At 38.2% G+C, this 18,056-nt stretch overlaps 1 protein-coding gene across 2 annotated transcripts in view; it reads right to left on the bottom strand.

The window, feature by feature from the left end:
* ripor1 (RHO family interacting cell polarization regulator 1) overlaps positions 1 to 4,630 on the bottom strand; it is a 55,287-nt gene extending 50,657 nt beyond the window's left edge. The window contains exon 1 of one of the 2 annotated variants that reach the window (XM_079621422.1): positions 4,327 to 4,630. The gene's annotated coding sequence lies outside the window, so the exon portion shown is untranslated. The remainder of the gene's footprint in view (positions 1 to 4,326) is intronic. The other variant, XM_079621419.1, reaches the window with a different exon arrangement.
* Between the last annotated feature and the right edge of the window lie 13,426 nt (positions 4,631 to 18,056).

Genomic DNA, 18,056 nt, shown 5'->3' with positions numbered 1-18,056 from the left:
TCCAAACACATGAGGGCTAATCTGCATTTGGTTAACTGTAGCGCTAGGCTTTCACAGTGCTGTCATACCGCACTTCATAGACATCAGCGTTCCCACTGAACAGCGCTGCAGTTTTAGCAGCTTCCTGTTTATCCAAGAGATAGGACTGACACAACTATGCTGGAGTTTCCTGCAGTCACACAGCCAAAGGCTGAGTCTTCTGAAACAGAGCAAACTGAGTTACAATACCGAAAAATTCAAACAGACCACTAAAAAACTTTTTTGACAAGCCAGGTCTCCAGACTACAAAAAAAGAAAAAAAAAAGTGCGACAGTAATTCAAAATGTAGTCTCAATTGGGGTACACGTACAGTCAGGAAAACTTGTGCTCATATGCAGTTGTATCATCTTGTTAGAGGGCCGGACAATATTTCATGCATGCGATAACAAACAGCACGGCCTGTGATGTTCGATTAGCCAGAAAATTAATCTGGTTCAATCAGTGACAAAGAATCATGAAACATGAAGTCTCAAACTCACCTGTGAGTTAGCCGTTTGAATCAGATTCACAGAGTGAATTATTCAAAGCCATTATTGAGTTCTCTACTGACTCTCTCACTGAACTTCAAAGTCATTTATATGAAAGAATGATATTTACAGCATAGGATAGGCTCAATGGAAAAAATGCGCCTCTATCTACATTTTATGTTGTATATTAAAAAAACTCAAAACACGTACAAATACAATTCCCTGCAGTTTTCAGCTGAAATAAACATATATATAAATTAATAAAGACTTGTTTTCTTACAAGACAACAATGAAAACGCAAGTCATAATAAAAGAGCTGAAAGCAAGCTCAAATAAAATGCCATTTTATTTTATCTCGCGTTGCTTTTGTTAACTGTTGGTTACGTTTAGTGTAGGTGGTAAGTTATTTTCAAACGCAATAGAGCATTAGGCCTAACCTTTTAGTGTAAACTTGCCGGACATTTTATTTCCGCACTGCTGTGATAAGTACAACAGCGAAAATAATAAAACATTGCCAGATTCACGTTCATCCCCAGTCACTGGACATTTCACTTTGAAAGTATCAAGAAACATGCAAGAAGCAATACTTTTTGCAGAAATGTTTACACGGGCACATTTTTCCCAATGAGCCTCGGTTGGGTATTTATATGGCACAAATAAATTCAGTGACAGCATTAAACCAGAAATAACTTACTATATACAACTAGAACTTTTTAAATTGCCATAGTCTATATAATCACAGCACATTGTAGTTGTTGTTAAAAGCTAAAGTAATAAGCTATAAACTCAGTGAACTTTAGCATTTCTGAACAACTATCTTTGAGTGATTCTCAATAACTATAAAAAAGTCATTTGGCACTTAAATGTTGTCGTTTTTGTCTGGAGCCCTGCGGGTATATTGCTTGGAACATTCACTGGACCGGGTCGACGCTCTGAGCAGGGGTGAGTTGGGGAAAAAAGTGTTGTGTAAAAATGAACACCACCCACTGTGGAGGCACACTTGCACTCAAACAAATTAACCATTGATAATGACATGCCACACAAACTACAGTAGGAGGTCTTGTGTGCATATGCTGTGTCTAAACAAGGAGGACAATGTGCATTATTAATTTCTGTGAAGGTATAACACAGAATCAGACGTATCCTTAAAGTCTCAAACTACTAACCACTGCCATTTGAGCTGGTTAGGAGGAAGAACAATGGGAAAAGTTCTGCAAGAAGAGCATTCAAACTGCCGGCAGCCGCAACATTACCAGTGAATAGCACGCATGCAGGTGCAGAAGACTGGACGAACCATTTGCAACCTCCCACACAGATCCACACACTCATTTCAAGACGTGCTGGCTTCCTCTGCAACTAGTGGCTGTCTGACCGACAGGAAGAAAAACTAATGCACTCTCTGCTTTCCCGAGGAGGAAGAGAAAGCATTGTAGAAGATAAAAGGCTAAATAGATCCTGGCAGGCAGCTAAACTACATCCATTTCTGAGAAACAGAATCCCACAAATTATGTGTTTCCAAATCACTATGCTTCTGGCTTCTACCTCGTCTTGAAGAGTAAATCAGGTAACACAGATTTCATTTCAAGCGAAGCGTGATAGTAAGTAACTGTAGAGTTTTTTTTAAGCAGCCAGTAAACAGTCAATTGGTCCTTCCTCAAGGCGTGTCTATTTTCAGAATGGTCAGCCAGGACAGACGGTCTTTCCTCTGGAGGGAGGACGTGCACGTCTTTGTGAGGAAACGGAATGAAAAAGAAAATAAGCGGGAGAGAGTTTATAGGGAGAAAGTGAAGGGAAAAACTGAATGTGCATTGCTTTCTGACTTACTAAAGACAGAATTCTGTTGGATTGAATATAAATAAATTACTTAATAAAGACTTGGAATTACAGTACACATCTCACACACTGTTTGAATGAGCTTATATGATGCAACTTAAAAGAGACAGCAAAATAGACCATATAAGCAAATATCCAACCAGAAAAAAATGATTACAAAGAAAATATGCCTTAAACCACTAAATATCACATTCAAGTTTATTTGCAGACTTTAAAGAATTGTATTCTTCATTAAAATAAACAAAGTAACAAAATAACTATGACAGTATGACATGCAGCACACTTTTGCTTCATCACTTCCATGGCTGTTTTTGATCAAATCATTAGCTAAATTAGGCCTCTTCATGTTGGTCCAGGTCTGCACAAAGGACAGATTGTGTGGCCCGTGGTGCTGCCCACAAGGCTTTGAGTTTTCCAAAAAAGAAGTGTTCCCACACTCTTCACAGAAAGTATGGCTGCTAGTATAGCAACACAGCCTAACGGTTAGGAGAGTCACAAGATCAGCAAATCTCACGTGCAAGTTCATAAATAGCACAGTATAGACAAAGAACTGGAAGTCAAGACACAGCCACGTCAAAGGAACGAAGACATTTAGCCTATTTAGTTTTTCCATGTCATGTGGAGCGGATACCAGAATGCCTGCGTGAAGTTTTAGGATGGGCAAAGGCAATAGCCTAGCTCTTTATACCAGAGTCAATTGAGGGACCTAAACAAACTTCCAAGTAGGTCACTGATGACTTAAAATGATGGTTGTACAGATATTAGGATTTTGTCCGAACACAGATAATTATTTTCATGCTATGAATGATGACTGATAAATGTCAAATTTGTCTAAAATTGAAAATAAATGACTAAAATGAATCATTTTAAATGCTACGAGTGAATTTAGGCATTATTATAATACGTGTACAGTATGAGAAATAGATATTTATTTTGAGATTGCACTTAATTGTTATTAAATTATTCATATGTTATTGTATATTTTTAAACATCAACTAAAGTAAGGTAACCTAGATTCAAAAATATAGGAAATAAGCATGCACAATTAAATATATTTGACAGTTTACCTCCAACATATTTTGCTTTCTTACTCTAAATTATTTTTCTTAAACTTAATTAAATGCAGCAGACGAAATACTGTGTAGACTACATAAATGTTTTAATATATTCATGAACATTGAGGGGTATTGGAGGCAGGAAGGTTGAGAACCAAAATTTTAGGCTATCTAAAATGGTCTCAGTGGGCTTGAAAACCGTTGACTGAACTGACAGCAGCACACATCATGGTGCACATCTCCTTTTCCACAACAAACTAAATGTGTCAGTTTGCATTGCACAAAGTTGTTTACAAGCATCAATAAACCCAGTAATCCAGAAAAGTGAAACATATACTCCAAAGTAACATAAACAGGGTATTGGAGCCAGCATTCCCTAGCATGTACAAGGGGAAAAGAATCAGAGGGATTAGGTTGTGCAGGATTAGCTTCATGGGATATTCTCTAAAGCAACTGAGTGGCTATGAGCAAGGACGTGCCGAGTGAAAGAACGGCTTCAAAGCAATAACATAAAGTGCCTGACGGTGTCTTTCCGCTATGTAATTCCTGACTATTTATATCCGAGGTTACATCTTTTACACACATATGCCAAACAAAGGTTTCTTTGTCATCTGGGCAGAGGGCTCACTCCTAGTCCTCCGTGCCATGAGAAAGTCTATCACACTGCCCTGCACATCCATTTGCAAAATTACAATAAAAAACACGAATAATCACATTTTACACCACGTATGCACTCAGTTTTGCCAGGTAGTTCAAAATCCATGGCCATAGACTCGTTCTGCGTAGGCATTATACTTTACTACCAATTGTATATTTCCACTTGAGATTTTTAAGTACACGTGACGCTTAAATAAGCACCGAATACATATACAGGTCCGTATATATCACATAAACGTCGTTAAAATAAATTAATGAAAGAGTAAACTACATACATGTCTGTCAGGGTTGGTCTCATCGATGTGTAAATCCAAATCTTTCAATCCGCGCGCTGATACTTTCAACGTAATGGATGGCGCGAGCAAGTTTCTCACGCACGACGTACAAAATATATATCCTCGATTTATGCACTGTGTATCCTCAATTCACTGCATACACACGGCGAGCCGTGTCACTTTCTCCCTCTGAAGGAAAGGCTGTAGGCTGGGTCCTGTCGTTATCTCGTAAGGGGTGTGGACAAAACACATGCAAATGAAAAGACGTCCATCCCCGGCGTGTCCACTTCACACCACGGCAAGCGTGGAGGGAGTATCGAGGTACCTTATTTCATTGGGGGGGATAAGAGGGTAGTAAGGCTGGGGGGAAATATCATGCTGGGGAATGTTACATTTTCTGTTCAGTCAGGGCAACTGTACACACGCACTTTGACTAATAAATACACTTAAAGCTGCACAAGCCCCGTTCCAAAAAACGGTGAGGGGGGCCGGGGGGACAAGGGGAGGGACAAAGATTTGAGCTTTTCCTGGCCTCTTTCAGTGAAACCCAAAGATGTGAATTACACCCCTCACCCTCCCAGCAACATCATCACAATGGGTAAAACTGACATCAGGGTCTTAATCTCTATTGTTCCCCTCTCAGTGTTTATGTTTAGAACAATATTGAGTATTAAACAGTTGTTTAATTATTGATATGCTGCTCAAATGTGCTAAAAAACAACAACAACACTCATCATGCTTTATGCAGAGTGTTGAACCGCCATGTCATAAAGTGCTGATTCCCAAACTGAGATACTTTTTAATTTTGTTAAATCAATCAGACACAATACACACACACAAAAAAAAACGAGTGTCTTTGTTTGATAGATAGATTTTGTAATGGATAATAAACAATATTAATTTTAATATAAATGAAAAGAACAGGTTTTTGGTTTGGTTTAGCTGTGAGGGTACATAAGACTGAAATGTTAGGACATATTGTTATAAAGTATTTGTGAATTTAAAATGTAGGCTATATTACTATCACCAAATAAAAATACATTGTATTCAACATGTAAACATATAAGCAGCTTGGCAAAGTGGCTGCATGGCAATTACAACATGGGCTATAGATAGAAACGTTGTAAGGCAGAGTGTGAGAAAGAGATGATTATAGGAAGGACATTTTCCTGAATGTTTTAGGGCAAAGTTTAAACCACTACCATGTTAATATTATGCAAACCTTTTTTACTGTGTCACTAAAATTTTCTACCTCAATAAAATGATAGCTAATGCTCTTCTGTTCAACGGTCATGCTAGGATGGGGGATTGTCAAGCCGTTGCTACGTGGGTGCTAAGGTGTTCTTAGTGGTGTTTACAGGCCAAAATAAAAAAAGCAATAGTTTAAAATGGGAGATTTGAACTGTAAGTGCATGTGTGTCGTGTTGTACCTTAAAGGGTTAGTTCACCCATGAAAATGATTCGATATTTTACTCATCCTCAAGCCATCCTTGATGTACATGACTTTCTTATTTCTTCTTCGCTTCAGAAGGCCTTTATTAACCCCCTGGAGCCGTATGGATTACTATTATGATGGATGGATGCGCTTTTTTTTTTATTGGGGGGGGGGGGGGGGGGGGGGCTTCAAAATACCATTCACTCCCATTATAAAACTGGGAAGACCCAGGATATATATATTTTTTTATGTAACTTTGATTGTGTTTGGCTGAAAGAAGAAAGTCATATACATGGCTTGAGGGTGAGTAAATTATGGGATAATTTTTCATTTTTGGGTGAACTAACCCTTTAAGACCTCCTACCAAAAAAGTGAATGGTCTCATAGGTCATGTCCAGTTGTTGCTGCGGCAACATTGCCGGTGATACCGAAGGTGATGTCAGCATCTGTTTGAAGAGAGGCTTGTCGTGGCCACCTGCCAGCACAAGATAGGCTTAGGACTGAAGAGAGGGATCAAGGGTTTCTACCCATTCACCCCTCCCTATTTGCACCCTATTCAAACCCAGCCAGCCATTATCTATATAAATTCTGAATTCACTACCCTAAATCAATGTAGTACGCCCCTCTCCCCTCTCCAAATCCCCCCAATGTGGGTTAGCCTTGGCAAGAGCACTACAAAGTATTCCCTGCCCAGGGCTAAAGCATGGCACCTAAATTATGTAATTAGGCTGCAGAATGTAGAACGAAATCCAGGCCATGTGCAAGATGTGCAAGACTGTCATCCTTCAGACTTTAAACATATAATAACCCCTGAATAAAATTTTGTGTTTTTTCCTTCTTGACTATGAGCTCCATATTCTCATCATACTATATGAGCCATAAAAGCCTGATGTATTAAATATGATAGACAACAAAACACTCTTTTTTTTACTTTGCCTAAAGCAGGGGAAATCCAATCCTGCTCTTTGAGGGCCAACATGCTGCAAAATTTATCTCCAACCAGATCCAACAGACTTGCCTGAAAGTTTCTAGTCAATGCATCCAAAATCGAATACTTCTATATGGTGTGAAAAACAGAACACCAACAGAGTAGTGTGTCCGAATGCATAGTATTAGAAAAACAGTAGTGGAAAAATCTCCGGATGACCTACAACTTCCGGTGAGATGGACACTTTACTATCCCATGAGGACATTTGGATTTGTGAATGGAAGTGAAGCGACACACACAACTGACGCTGGTAGGTCATGTGACAGTAACAATATGGCGGATGAAGTACGTTCGAATTTCATTCATGCTACTACCCATGTTCATTCTATATAGAATGTGTTTTTTTTAATGGTCACAAAGTAAGTTCACATTCAAATGTAGTACACCTTCTCAGAGAATATGCGATTTTGGACACAGCGAGCGAGTCTACAGGCTAGTTCGGGTGTGTTTAATTAGGGTTGGAGCTATACTCTTCAGGACAGTGCCCTCCATGAGCAAGTTAGGACACCTGTGGACTTTTATTTCATATTTCAGGCATCACAGGGTTAATAGATACCGCTACCAGATGGTGTAAATTAATAAATATCTTATGTTTTGGTTCTACTTTTTATGGTTTTACACATATTCCTTTTTCTACTCGTGTTCTGGGTCAGAGGAGCCTAAAGTTGCTGTTGTCTGGCTGTCAATCACACAAAGCCCCCTCCCTCCCTCCCTCCCCATCTTTATGCTCATTAACCCCTGAACCCCAGTGCGTGCAACCTGCCTATCAGACTCCCTGTGGGAATATCCACAGTTTAAGAAGGGGGCAACGTTTGATCGTCACTTTCTGTACTTCCTTTCTCTCTTTCTTGTCTTCGTTTGGTTTTTTATTGGCTAGTGAGTTAAATTTTTTAGACGTCTCACTACACACAAAAAAACTGACCCTGAATTATAATGTGAAACGTGTCTTTTGAAGCAAGGATGTGCCAAAAGTTGGCATGTTCCAAACCTGTATGAGTTTCGTTCTTCTGTTGAACACAAAAGAAGATATTTTAAAGAGTGTTGGTAACCAGACAGTTGACGGCACCCATTGACTTCCATTGTAGGAAAAAATAATACTACTGAAATCAATCGGTGCCATAAACTGTCTGGTTACCAACACTCTTGATCTGATATTTACAGTATATTTTCAGTTATACAGTATATTTATAAACATGTCAAGTCGCTCTTTCCATTCCTCGGCATCCCCAGTCCTTCATTTCTCATGTATTTTGGCCTAGGGCTGGCGTGTATGACTGGGAGGATATGTTTGTGAGTGGGTTTTTTGGGGGCAAGGGCTGAAAGAAATGCTCATAGAATTAATTTCTAGCGCCGCAGCAAACCAAAAGCTTCTAAAAGGGTATAAAAAGCAATCAAACAGATGAAAGGCATGCGTATAAATGTAAAAAACAAGGGTGAAGTTCAGCAAACAGCAAAAATGCCTGATAAAGTGTTTATTGATCTATTTACTGCTTATCTCAGGCATTGACATCACAGCTCTGGAAGCCAGTCCTTTCTTTCCAAACTAAGCTAACTGACATTTTCTCAGTCCACATATCACTGTTTAGAAGTGAAATGTAGGTCATTTTTAACCGTTCTTGGGAGTCTGAGTCTTACGAAGGGCAGAGAGTTTTTAGTTTAGCCATCTCAGGAAGCTTTTTAGCATTTGTCAGCTACCCGTATAAAGAGCCCACCCACTCACCAACCATAACATGCTGACCCACACAAAAGAAAGAGAAATGCGTACTAACCCACACACACTACATACCACCTGTTCACTCCATCTGCTACTCTGGTATTTCATAACATGCACGCACATATCACACATAACAAGCACGCCAACATAGCGGACTTCACGCTAACAAGTCCATAAAATACACATAGGTTTGATTGCTAAAAATTTCAGATTGGAACCGTGTGATAAAATCATACGTACATGAGGAGGTCTAATTGGGTCAGGCATCTCCAAAGATTTCATTTGGGGGCGAGAGTACTGTACACTCAGTATGCATTTGTATGGACTCGAGTAAGAACTAGAGTGGTATAATGGGATTGGTGTTGTTGTTTTAGTCTATTCTCTAGGGCCTATACATCTTTGAAAATAGTGGTACTTTAGTCAAGACAAAACCTTTATGTGCCACTGTAGTGCAGCTAGTCGTTGAGACTAGACAATTCTAATTAAGCACTTAGGACATAAGAAGTGGACTTACTTATTCATGTTCTATGAAAATATACTGTAATATCAGATCAAGAGTGTTGGTAACCAGACAGTTGATGGCACCAATTCATTTCAGTAGTATTATTTTTTTCCTACAATGGAAGTCAATGGGTGCCGGCGTCAACTGTCTGGTTACCAACATTCTTTTAAATATCTTCTTTTGTGTTCAACAGAAGAAAGAAACTCATACAGGTTTGGAACAACTTGAGGGTGAGTAAGTAATGACAACATTTTCATTTTTGGGTTAACTGTCCCTTTAATTATTCCAAACTTTTAAGTGGACCTCATTTAATAAAATTCTATGATGTGACTCATTTAATAACTAATAAAAGAAAGATCAGTTGTAACAGTCAATCATGTACACTGTGCCAATGATATGGGCAGTTTATTTCAGGATGTACTCTATAAATGTCTCTCCAAATGACCAACCCCCACCACTCTCGAGTCCTTCAGGCAAGACCCAGGGGGTGAATCTTTGACCCTTCGCCCCAGTTAATCTGTCTTTCCAGCCTAAATTCCTCTTAGATTAAAGCAGGGTGGGACCCTGCCGACCGGGTCATAATAATATGCCGATTGGTCCCTTCCCCTGGGCATGCTGCTCAGCAGGCGGATAGGAGGTGTGAGTGGTGGCATCTCGTGTGAGGATGTAAACTCACTATTTTGCTTTCCAATCTCTAAGTGAGTTACATGCTCTCCTGGTAGATGTATAAATTCACATTTTTGTACCCTCTTAGCCACAGTTCGGTTTTGGCAAGGACATTTCTACCTAGAGTTGGACACAGATAGTGTCCGGTGGTGGGCAGGTGGAGTGCAGCCAATATCCCAAATGCGAGCTTATGGAGCGAGGTCCAGATCCAGGCCCGGTAATTAAACTCCAACAAAAGGTTTCTCATTCAGGGCTCATTTTAATGCTCCTATTGATAGCTATGAAAGTCTGCTGAGTGTCTATTATCCTGAGAAAAGTGATTGTAATGAAAAAGAGAGGGAGAGGGGGGAGGATAGGGAGAAGTGAAGGCAGAAGTGAAAGAGAAAGTGATGAGTGAAAGCAAAGCCCGCATTGGGGATGCAAGAACATGGCTGGCAATGAGCTCATACACATTGTTTCTTTTTGCGTAAGCTGACCCACTTGGTTAGATTCATTCTGAAGTGTAAGAAAGAGAAAAAGAAAACGAGAAAGGGAGAGAATGAAGCACAAGAGTGATCCTCAGTATATTCAGTTGAAAAAAAATGTATCCTATGGCTTCAACTCTTTCCTGGTGAAAATTAAAGCTGAAGTGTGTAAATTTGTTTTTGATGTTAAAATACTTTACCATTCCATATTTAATCTGCAGAGACAGCTACAGTGGCTTCAGAAGCTATCCAGATACTCAAGTCAACATTAAAAATGTATGAATATCTTTAAATAATATAACAAAATCAAACTGAGTGGTGAAGGTAGTTCTGAGATAAGCTCTCTAGAATCATTTGTTTGCAGATACCACTTTGATATTTTGCTATTCAATGCAGTTCATTTTAGATATTTTTAACTGTGACTTGCCCAGAAATGCTTTTGGGGCTGCTGTATAGGCCTATGTTATGCTTGTAAATTGATTTTCCTAAAATGTGCATCTCACTGTGATGCTATAAAAATATTATTTTGACTGCCACGACCAGCTGGGCTGCATTCAAAATAGCATACTATTAGACATAGACATTTTGACCCCTATATATATATATAGGCTATATATATGCTATATACTCTCCACCTTCCCCAGCTCCACCTGTCTAAATCTGCTATGGGTGATTCATGTAAGCACCTTACATGCTCACAGCAGCGTGTCCTGCATGTATTGGCAGTGGCGATAACAGCAACAGCAGCAGCATAGCAGATCTATTCTGCCAAGACCAAAACATTTTAACATTCTCATATCCATTTCCATGCCAAACACTCAAATAGTTGTCGTGATACATACACAGAAAAGAATTACAAATATAAAGTACATTATAACAAATTAAATTAAACAATTAATATTGCATGCAATTTACAGAGTTTTAACGCATTCCTTTTTCTCAGCTGCTTTATGGAAATAGCATTTTCAAATATTTTTTAAATGCCTCAAAACTTGGACCAGCTTTATCAAATGTGTTTTAGCTTTCATCTCCTCTGCTTTTTTGACCATGGACATCTTTGACCATTGCACTGCATCTGTGCGTCGGATTTTTAAAAAAGCGGTGTCAAGTTAAAATAAGTGATTTTGAAAAAGTTTCTGTGTTGCATCTTGCATTTTTAAATGCAAGAACGCAGTCTGTTTGAACCTTCAAGACATTTATTCAACTCCTGCAGCCATCATGTGAAAAGATATTTTCCTTCACCCTGTGCTAGTATAGCCGCTTCTGTCTACTGCTCAGTCCCATCAGACAGGCACTAAAAAATGGTGCATTTTCTGCCCTGTCAACAACAGTAAACAAGGAAGGATACACAAAGAATGCATTTGTATATTTGTCTTTATTCTGGGACCATTTCCTAGTGCTGCGGTGTTTCCTGTTCACTCTGAACTGTAATGCCCTAAAAAAGCCTGTTTGTCATTTCGCTGGCTGCACTGACAGCCATATATGGAAGGAAGCTGACGAAACAAATTATAGATGCAGCATCTCTCCACTTTGTTAGAGTGTACAGTCTTACAGCCAGCTTTACCTGGCTTTTATATCTGTTGAACTGAAAAACTGGCATTTTACTAGACCGTCAAAGAGAATTTTTTTTGAATAATTTTTTTTACTTTGGTTAATAAATAATACTGCTCTGACTAGGCTATATCATGCCCCAACTTCCCCTTGCTGCAACCAGCGCTACCAGTAAAGATCTTTTTTTTATATTGTGTACATCTGTCAATTATGTGGTAGATCATTTTCTTACAGAGAAAGAGAGAGAGAGATGGTAAAAGAGAGATGTTTCCCTGCAGTCAGGAGGCGATGAATGTTATCTTTCTCTTCCCACAATAGAATGTCTCACTCCCTTCCACAAAGCCTCCTTTGTGATCAGTTGTATTGGCAGGTGTTGTGTTGTTATAGTTGTTTTCATTGACTAAAGGTGCTTTTTGTACTATAATTGTTTCTCTTTCCACTTACATCACATATAAACAGCTGAGCTTTTCTTGGACACCACATGACATGCTAATTGCTTCTGCCTCTGACAGAGAGGAAACGAGAATCACATACTGGTCGAATATTATTCAAAGTTCTTTCTAAACCAAATACTCTGTCTTTCTCACAAGTAAAGGTGAAAACAGGACAAACTTTCCTATGCAACGACCATATGAGTGTGTATGTAAATACTAGCAAGTTTATATAGTGTATACAGAGAAGAAGGACAGAGAGAGAAAAAAACAGGAGCATATGTCAAACATATGAGGCTCATCATGACCCCTTCCTACAACACCACAGTAACGCTTGAAACAAAACAGATCTAAGAATCCTGATTCCACACTGCCCTCCACTGGACAATATAAGTAATGCATGGAGTATCACGTGTTCAATGGGAAGCACTGCCTGGCACTATCATTATGGAGCTTATATTATGACAAAATGATTTGAATTTGAATTGTGTAAATCTGAATTATTTGCAAGTGTAATCTAACAAAATTGAATTTTAGGTGGTAGTTTAAATAGTTCTGAATTTGAATTTTTTTAAACGAATATTGAACATTTGAAATTTAACAAATTGAAATGTTTTTATGGCTGAATTTTATAGACATGTATTTTCAAACAGTAATATTCAGTTTAAAAAAATTCAGATTCAAGTTTTCAAGATGAAGAAATTCAGAACTTCAAATTCAGTTTTCTAAAATTCAATGTCAAAAATTCAAGTTCAAAAATTCAGATCTGACAGAAAGTAGGTCACAGGTCATCCACAGGGAAGAGTAGAGGATCTCAGAAAAGTCGAACAGAGCATTTTGGCCAGTTGCCACTCTCTGAGGGACATTCTAAAACGCTTACGTGAAAAACGCTTAACGTGGCTTACTGTACGAAGACAGTGATATTAAAGGACCAAACTCAGTACAAATCATATTAATAAACCATACTTTGTATAAAAAATCAGATGAGCCCAGAATACCTACGCAACGCGTTTAATTGTGCGCTAAGCATTTCCTTACCATAGAAAACCGTTATAAGAAAACGCTTAACGTGGCTCACTGTACAAAGACAGTGATATAAGGACCGTACACATCATATTAATAAACCATACTATGTATAAAAAATCAGATGAGCCCAGAATATGAACGCAACGCGTTAAGCATTTCCTTACCATAGAAAACCGATAAGAAAACGCTTAACGTGGCTTACTGTACAAAGACAAGGACCAAACTCAGTAGCCTACGCATCATAATAATAACAATGTATAAAAAATCAGATGAGCCCAGAATATGAACGCAATGCGTTTAATTACGCGTTAAGCATGTTCTTATCATAGAAAACCGTTATAAGAAAACACTTAACGTGGCTTAATAAACCTTAAACCTGATTTTTTTATACATAGTAGGCCTATGGTTTATTAAGGACCATTTAAGGTTTATTAAGCCACGTTAGCGTTTTCTTATAACGGTTTTCTATGATTAGAACATGCTTAATTAAACGCGTTGCGTTCATATTCTGGGCTCATCTGATTTTTTATACAAAGTGGTTTATTAATATGATTTGTACTGAGTTTGGTCCTTTAATATTGACTGTCTTCGTACAGTAAGCCACGTTAAGCGTTTTCATATCGGTTTTCTATTAAGGAATTTGCTTAACGTGTAATTAAACGCATTGCGTTCATATTCTGGGCTCATCTGATTTTTTATACATAGTATGGTTTATTAATATGATGTGTACGGTCCTTATATCACTGTCTTTGTACAGTGAGCCACGTTAAGCGTTTTCTTATAACGGTTTTCTATGGTAAGGAAATGCTTAACGCACAATTAAACGCGTTGCGTAGGTATTCTGGGCTCATCTGATTTTTTATACAAAGTATGGTTTATTAATATGATTTGTACTGAGTTTGGTCCTTAAATATCACTGTCTTCGTACAGTGAGCCACGTTAAGCGTTTTTCACGTAAGCGTTTTAGAATGTCCACTCTTGTCATGAATCGCCCAGAGGTAAGTGATTCTTAAACATGAATGATTTTGTGTTTATATGTTAGGTTAGCGTTCTCAGCACGTGGGACATTGTCTAAGCGGTCTCTGGTGTTTGTTTTAAAGTAGCCTACATTTTGTGTAAAATTGATTAGAACGCCACCTTGTCTACTAGACCTCAGTTACACAGACAGGACGCGAGCGGCGCGACGCAACACAGCTTGAAGCGACTGTTGCAAAGAGCTGGGACTAGGTCAGAAATAGGATGGGGAATCCGTGTGCTGTTGGGGATTTCACGGGTCGCGTCGCACCGTTCGCGTCCGGTCTAGACTGCGTCGTACATGTAATAGACCTCCGGGCGATTCATGACAAGAGTCAGAGAGTGGCAACCTCTTGAACTATCACCACGTTCGCGCTGGAAAACTTCCGCAGTCCCCAATTGGCCAAAATGCTCTGTTCGACTTTTCTGAGATCATCTACTCTTCCCTGTGGATGACCTGTGACCTACTTTCTGTCAGATCTGAATTTTTGAACTTGAATTTTTGACATTGAATTTTAGAAAACTGAATTTGAAGTTCTGAATTTCTTCATCTTGAAAACTTGAATCTGAATTTTTTTAAACTGAATATTACTGTTTGAAAATACATGTCTATAAAATTCAGCCATAAAAACATTTCAATTTGTTAAATTTCAAATGTTCAATATTCGTTTAAAAAAATTCAAATTCAGAACTATTTAAACTACCACCTAAAATTCAATTTTGTTAGATTACACTTGCAAATAATTCAGATTTACACAATTCAAATTCAAATCATTTTGTCATAATATAAGCTCCATATATCATGACCCTTATAAACCCTGAACAAAGACAATGAGAGACACCTACTTACAAATAGCTCACACTGATCATTTTCATAAATAAATGAAGAATAAAAAAATCTATAATTTTATTTGCAGTAATGCAACACTCAAGGCACTGTATACTGCCTATACGCCACGTTTAAAAGTTTTTTTGAATCTCTCTTCTGCTCAACAAGGCTGCATTTATTTGATCAAAAATACAGTAAAAACAGTAATATTGTGAAATATTATTACAATTTAAAATAGCGGTTTTCTATTATAATATATTTTAAATTTTAATTTATTTCTGTGATGGCAAAGCTGAATTTTCAGCATCATAACTCCAGTCTTCAGTGTCACATGATCATTCAGAAATCAGTACGTATTTAAAATTACTGTTGCTTTTGATCAATTTAATGCATCCTTGCTGAATAAAGGTATTAATTTCCTTGAAATGAAAAAATCCTACTGTTTCTGAGCCCAAATGTTGAAAGGTAGTGTAAAAGTATTATTTTAAATAGTATTATTCTACATTGTCACATAACCTCACTGAATTCAGGGAATTCAGTTGTTTTATTTTTGATACAATTTTATTTTAAAACACTCCTAACTCTCGTAACTGGTCAAATAACTTTGAGCACTTTGAATATCACATTGAAATGGAATCAAGCTGCAGCATTCATTCATTGTCCAAACTGCCCTTTTATCAGGAAGTGTAAGGCCAACACAGACATTAATAAACAGCAGGGCAGAGGGAAAAATGACCAAACGTTTCCTGTCATTGTACTGTACATATCACTCAAAGCTCTTTTCTGCTTCATATGTCTCCTAGTGTTCAGTGGCGAAAACAAACAATGTCATGGGATATTTTTATCCCAGATAAACTAGTTTATGTTCCTGTAGTGGTAAAGTCACCATCAAGTCCTTCTTGGAAAAGGCAGAAAGACAGGCATTGCAACTAGTTATGCTAACTAGTCCTGACTCTTTAAATCCCCAACACTGTAGACATGCTCTGTGTGTTTAGACTGGCAAAGTGTGTTTTGATTAAAGGGGTGGTAAAATACCCTTTTCACAAGATGTAAAATAAATCTCTGATGTCCCCAGAGTGTGTGTGTGTGAAGTTTTAGCACAAAATACCCCACAGATATTTGTATATAGCATGATACAAAAACGCACCATTTTGTGCCTGGCCCTTTAAATGCAAATGAGCTGCTGAAGAGGGCGGGGTTTCAAGAGCTCGTGTGTGTTAGCAGCTGCGATTACCTCACGCAGACACACTAAAATGACAGAAACTGTTCTGCCTTTAATGTTAAAACGGAGTCAGACAAAGATGGAGAGACTCAAGAAGAAGTGACAACATAGAATGTAACAGGACATCTCTGAATGGTTAGTTGATGAATTTATGTTGCTGATGTGGAGTTAACTCTTCAATTAGCATATTCTGTCATGGTAATATATAAATCGCTCGTATAGGAACTGTTGTGAGATGCACACAGAGTGACTTTCTATTTCTATTAAAAGATGGATGCTACAGTTTGAGCTGACTCACAAATGTACTCTTATACAACAACTTTTCCTCTTCTCAACATGGACTGCGTGTTCCCGGGGGCGGGGTTTATGTACATTTTAGGGTTGGTGATGTCACTAACCCGTGAGGAATGTCGTGTAGTTCCTACCAGCCGTTTGTTGTAGTCCTTTTCTTTAAAAGCAAATATCTTCCTTTGCTTTGAACTTTGAGCGTTGTAACTTTGCAGATGTTGTTTATGCTCAAACAGCAACATTACACACTAACTAAAGTTAGAAAAGTGAAATCATACTCAACCACCCTTTTAAATGAATCCTTAGTGTGTTACTCCAATATTTTGAGTGTGTATGGAATCTTTCATTTAAAAAAAAGTTCTCGAAATGATGTCTAGGATAATTGCTGCTTGATTTATTTGCTTCTAATGTACAACTTTTATTTAGATTATAAAGTCTCTGCTCATACTGATACATAAATGAACAACGTTTAAGTTTGTAATGTGTTTCATTACGCTTCTGCGAGTGTGTTTGTCAGTTTATGTGGAAGGAGAAGCGCATCAAAGGCTGGTGTGACCTCACTGCCTCGATCTGTCACCCTCCACATCTGTACCAATAAACACTTCCTCCTGTAACCATTGATAGCATCTTTATCTCACCCACACAATGGGGACTTTCCTGGAAACTTTCCTTTCCTGCTAACTTAACTTTTCTGGCTTTTGGCCTATTGAAGAAAATAAAGTCTGTGACTAACAAAAGTTTGTGATTCTTACAAATCATCTAACATCTAACAATTTTGAAGCGTAAATATTGGCAGAAGTCAAAAGCTAAACGCAGGCTATAAACGAACTACACCACGGTCACATGACTTCAGCATCACCATCACTAAGCTTCCAACTACTCCTTCAGTCTATGTTTAATAACATTTCCCCTGAATAATAGTTTGCAAGAACGTGATTGTAAACAAAACGAGGCTGTGAGAGCGAACCAGTAAGAAGATGAGTACACCATGTTCGGCTGATGACATTTAATCTCCTCGACAGCCTCATAGTGCCATTTAGCCATGTTAGCAACCACCTTTTACAAGACTAGTAGTAAATCACGAGTTGGGTAATACAGATTTTTATATCGTAGAATAAAACGTGAAAGTGTCTTGAGTGACCACAGACCTTATTTCAGCCATTTAACCCAAAAACAATAATAATAAAAAAGGACTTCAGGACGATGGAACCGGAAGTGCTAAAATTAATGCTAACTTTTGGCCTACAAAAACACTGCATCTATTATGGATGACTGTATATGATGACTTTTTTTTGGGGGTGGGGTACGAGGGCGAGTCACTTTGTAGGCCAAAACGTGGAAGCGAGTTAGCATTTTAGCACTTCAGCTTTCATCGTCCCGAAGTCAATGGGTTTTTTGAATGGGTTTTTGGTTAAATGACTGAAATAAGGTCTGTGATGAACACAAGCTCAAGACACTTTCACGCTTTATTTTACGACATAAAATACATTAGTATTACCCCACTCGTGATTTTTTTAAAGCTGTTACGTGTCTTCAAAAAGAAGGTTGCTAACAAGTGGCTAAATGCCATTGTTACTGTTCGTATCACTGTGTAGTGCTG

This window comes from Phoxinus phoxinus (genome assembly GCF_949152265.1).
Source record: "Phoxinus phoxinus genome assembly, chromosome: 8".
Lineage (NCBI taxonomy): Eukaryota > Metazoa > Chordata > Actinopteri > Cypriniformes > Leuciscidae > Phoxinus > Phoxinus phoxinus.
The sequence above is the reverse complement of the archived record's forward strand: the minus strand, read 5'-3'. Positions and strand labels throughout refer to the sequence as shown.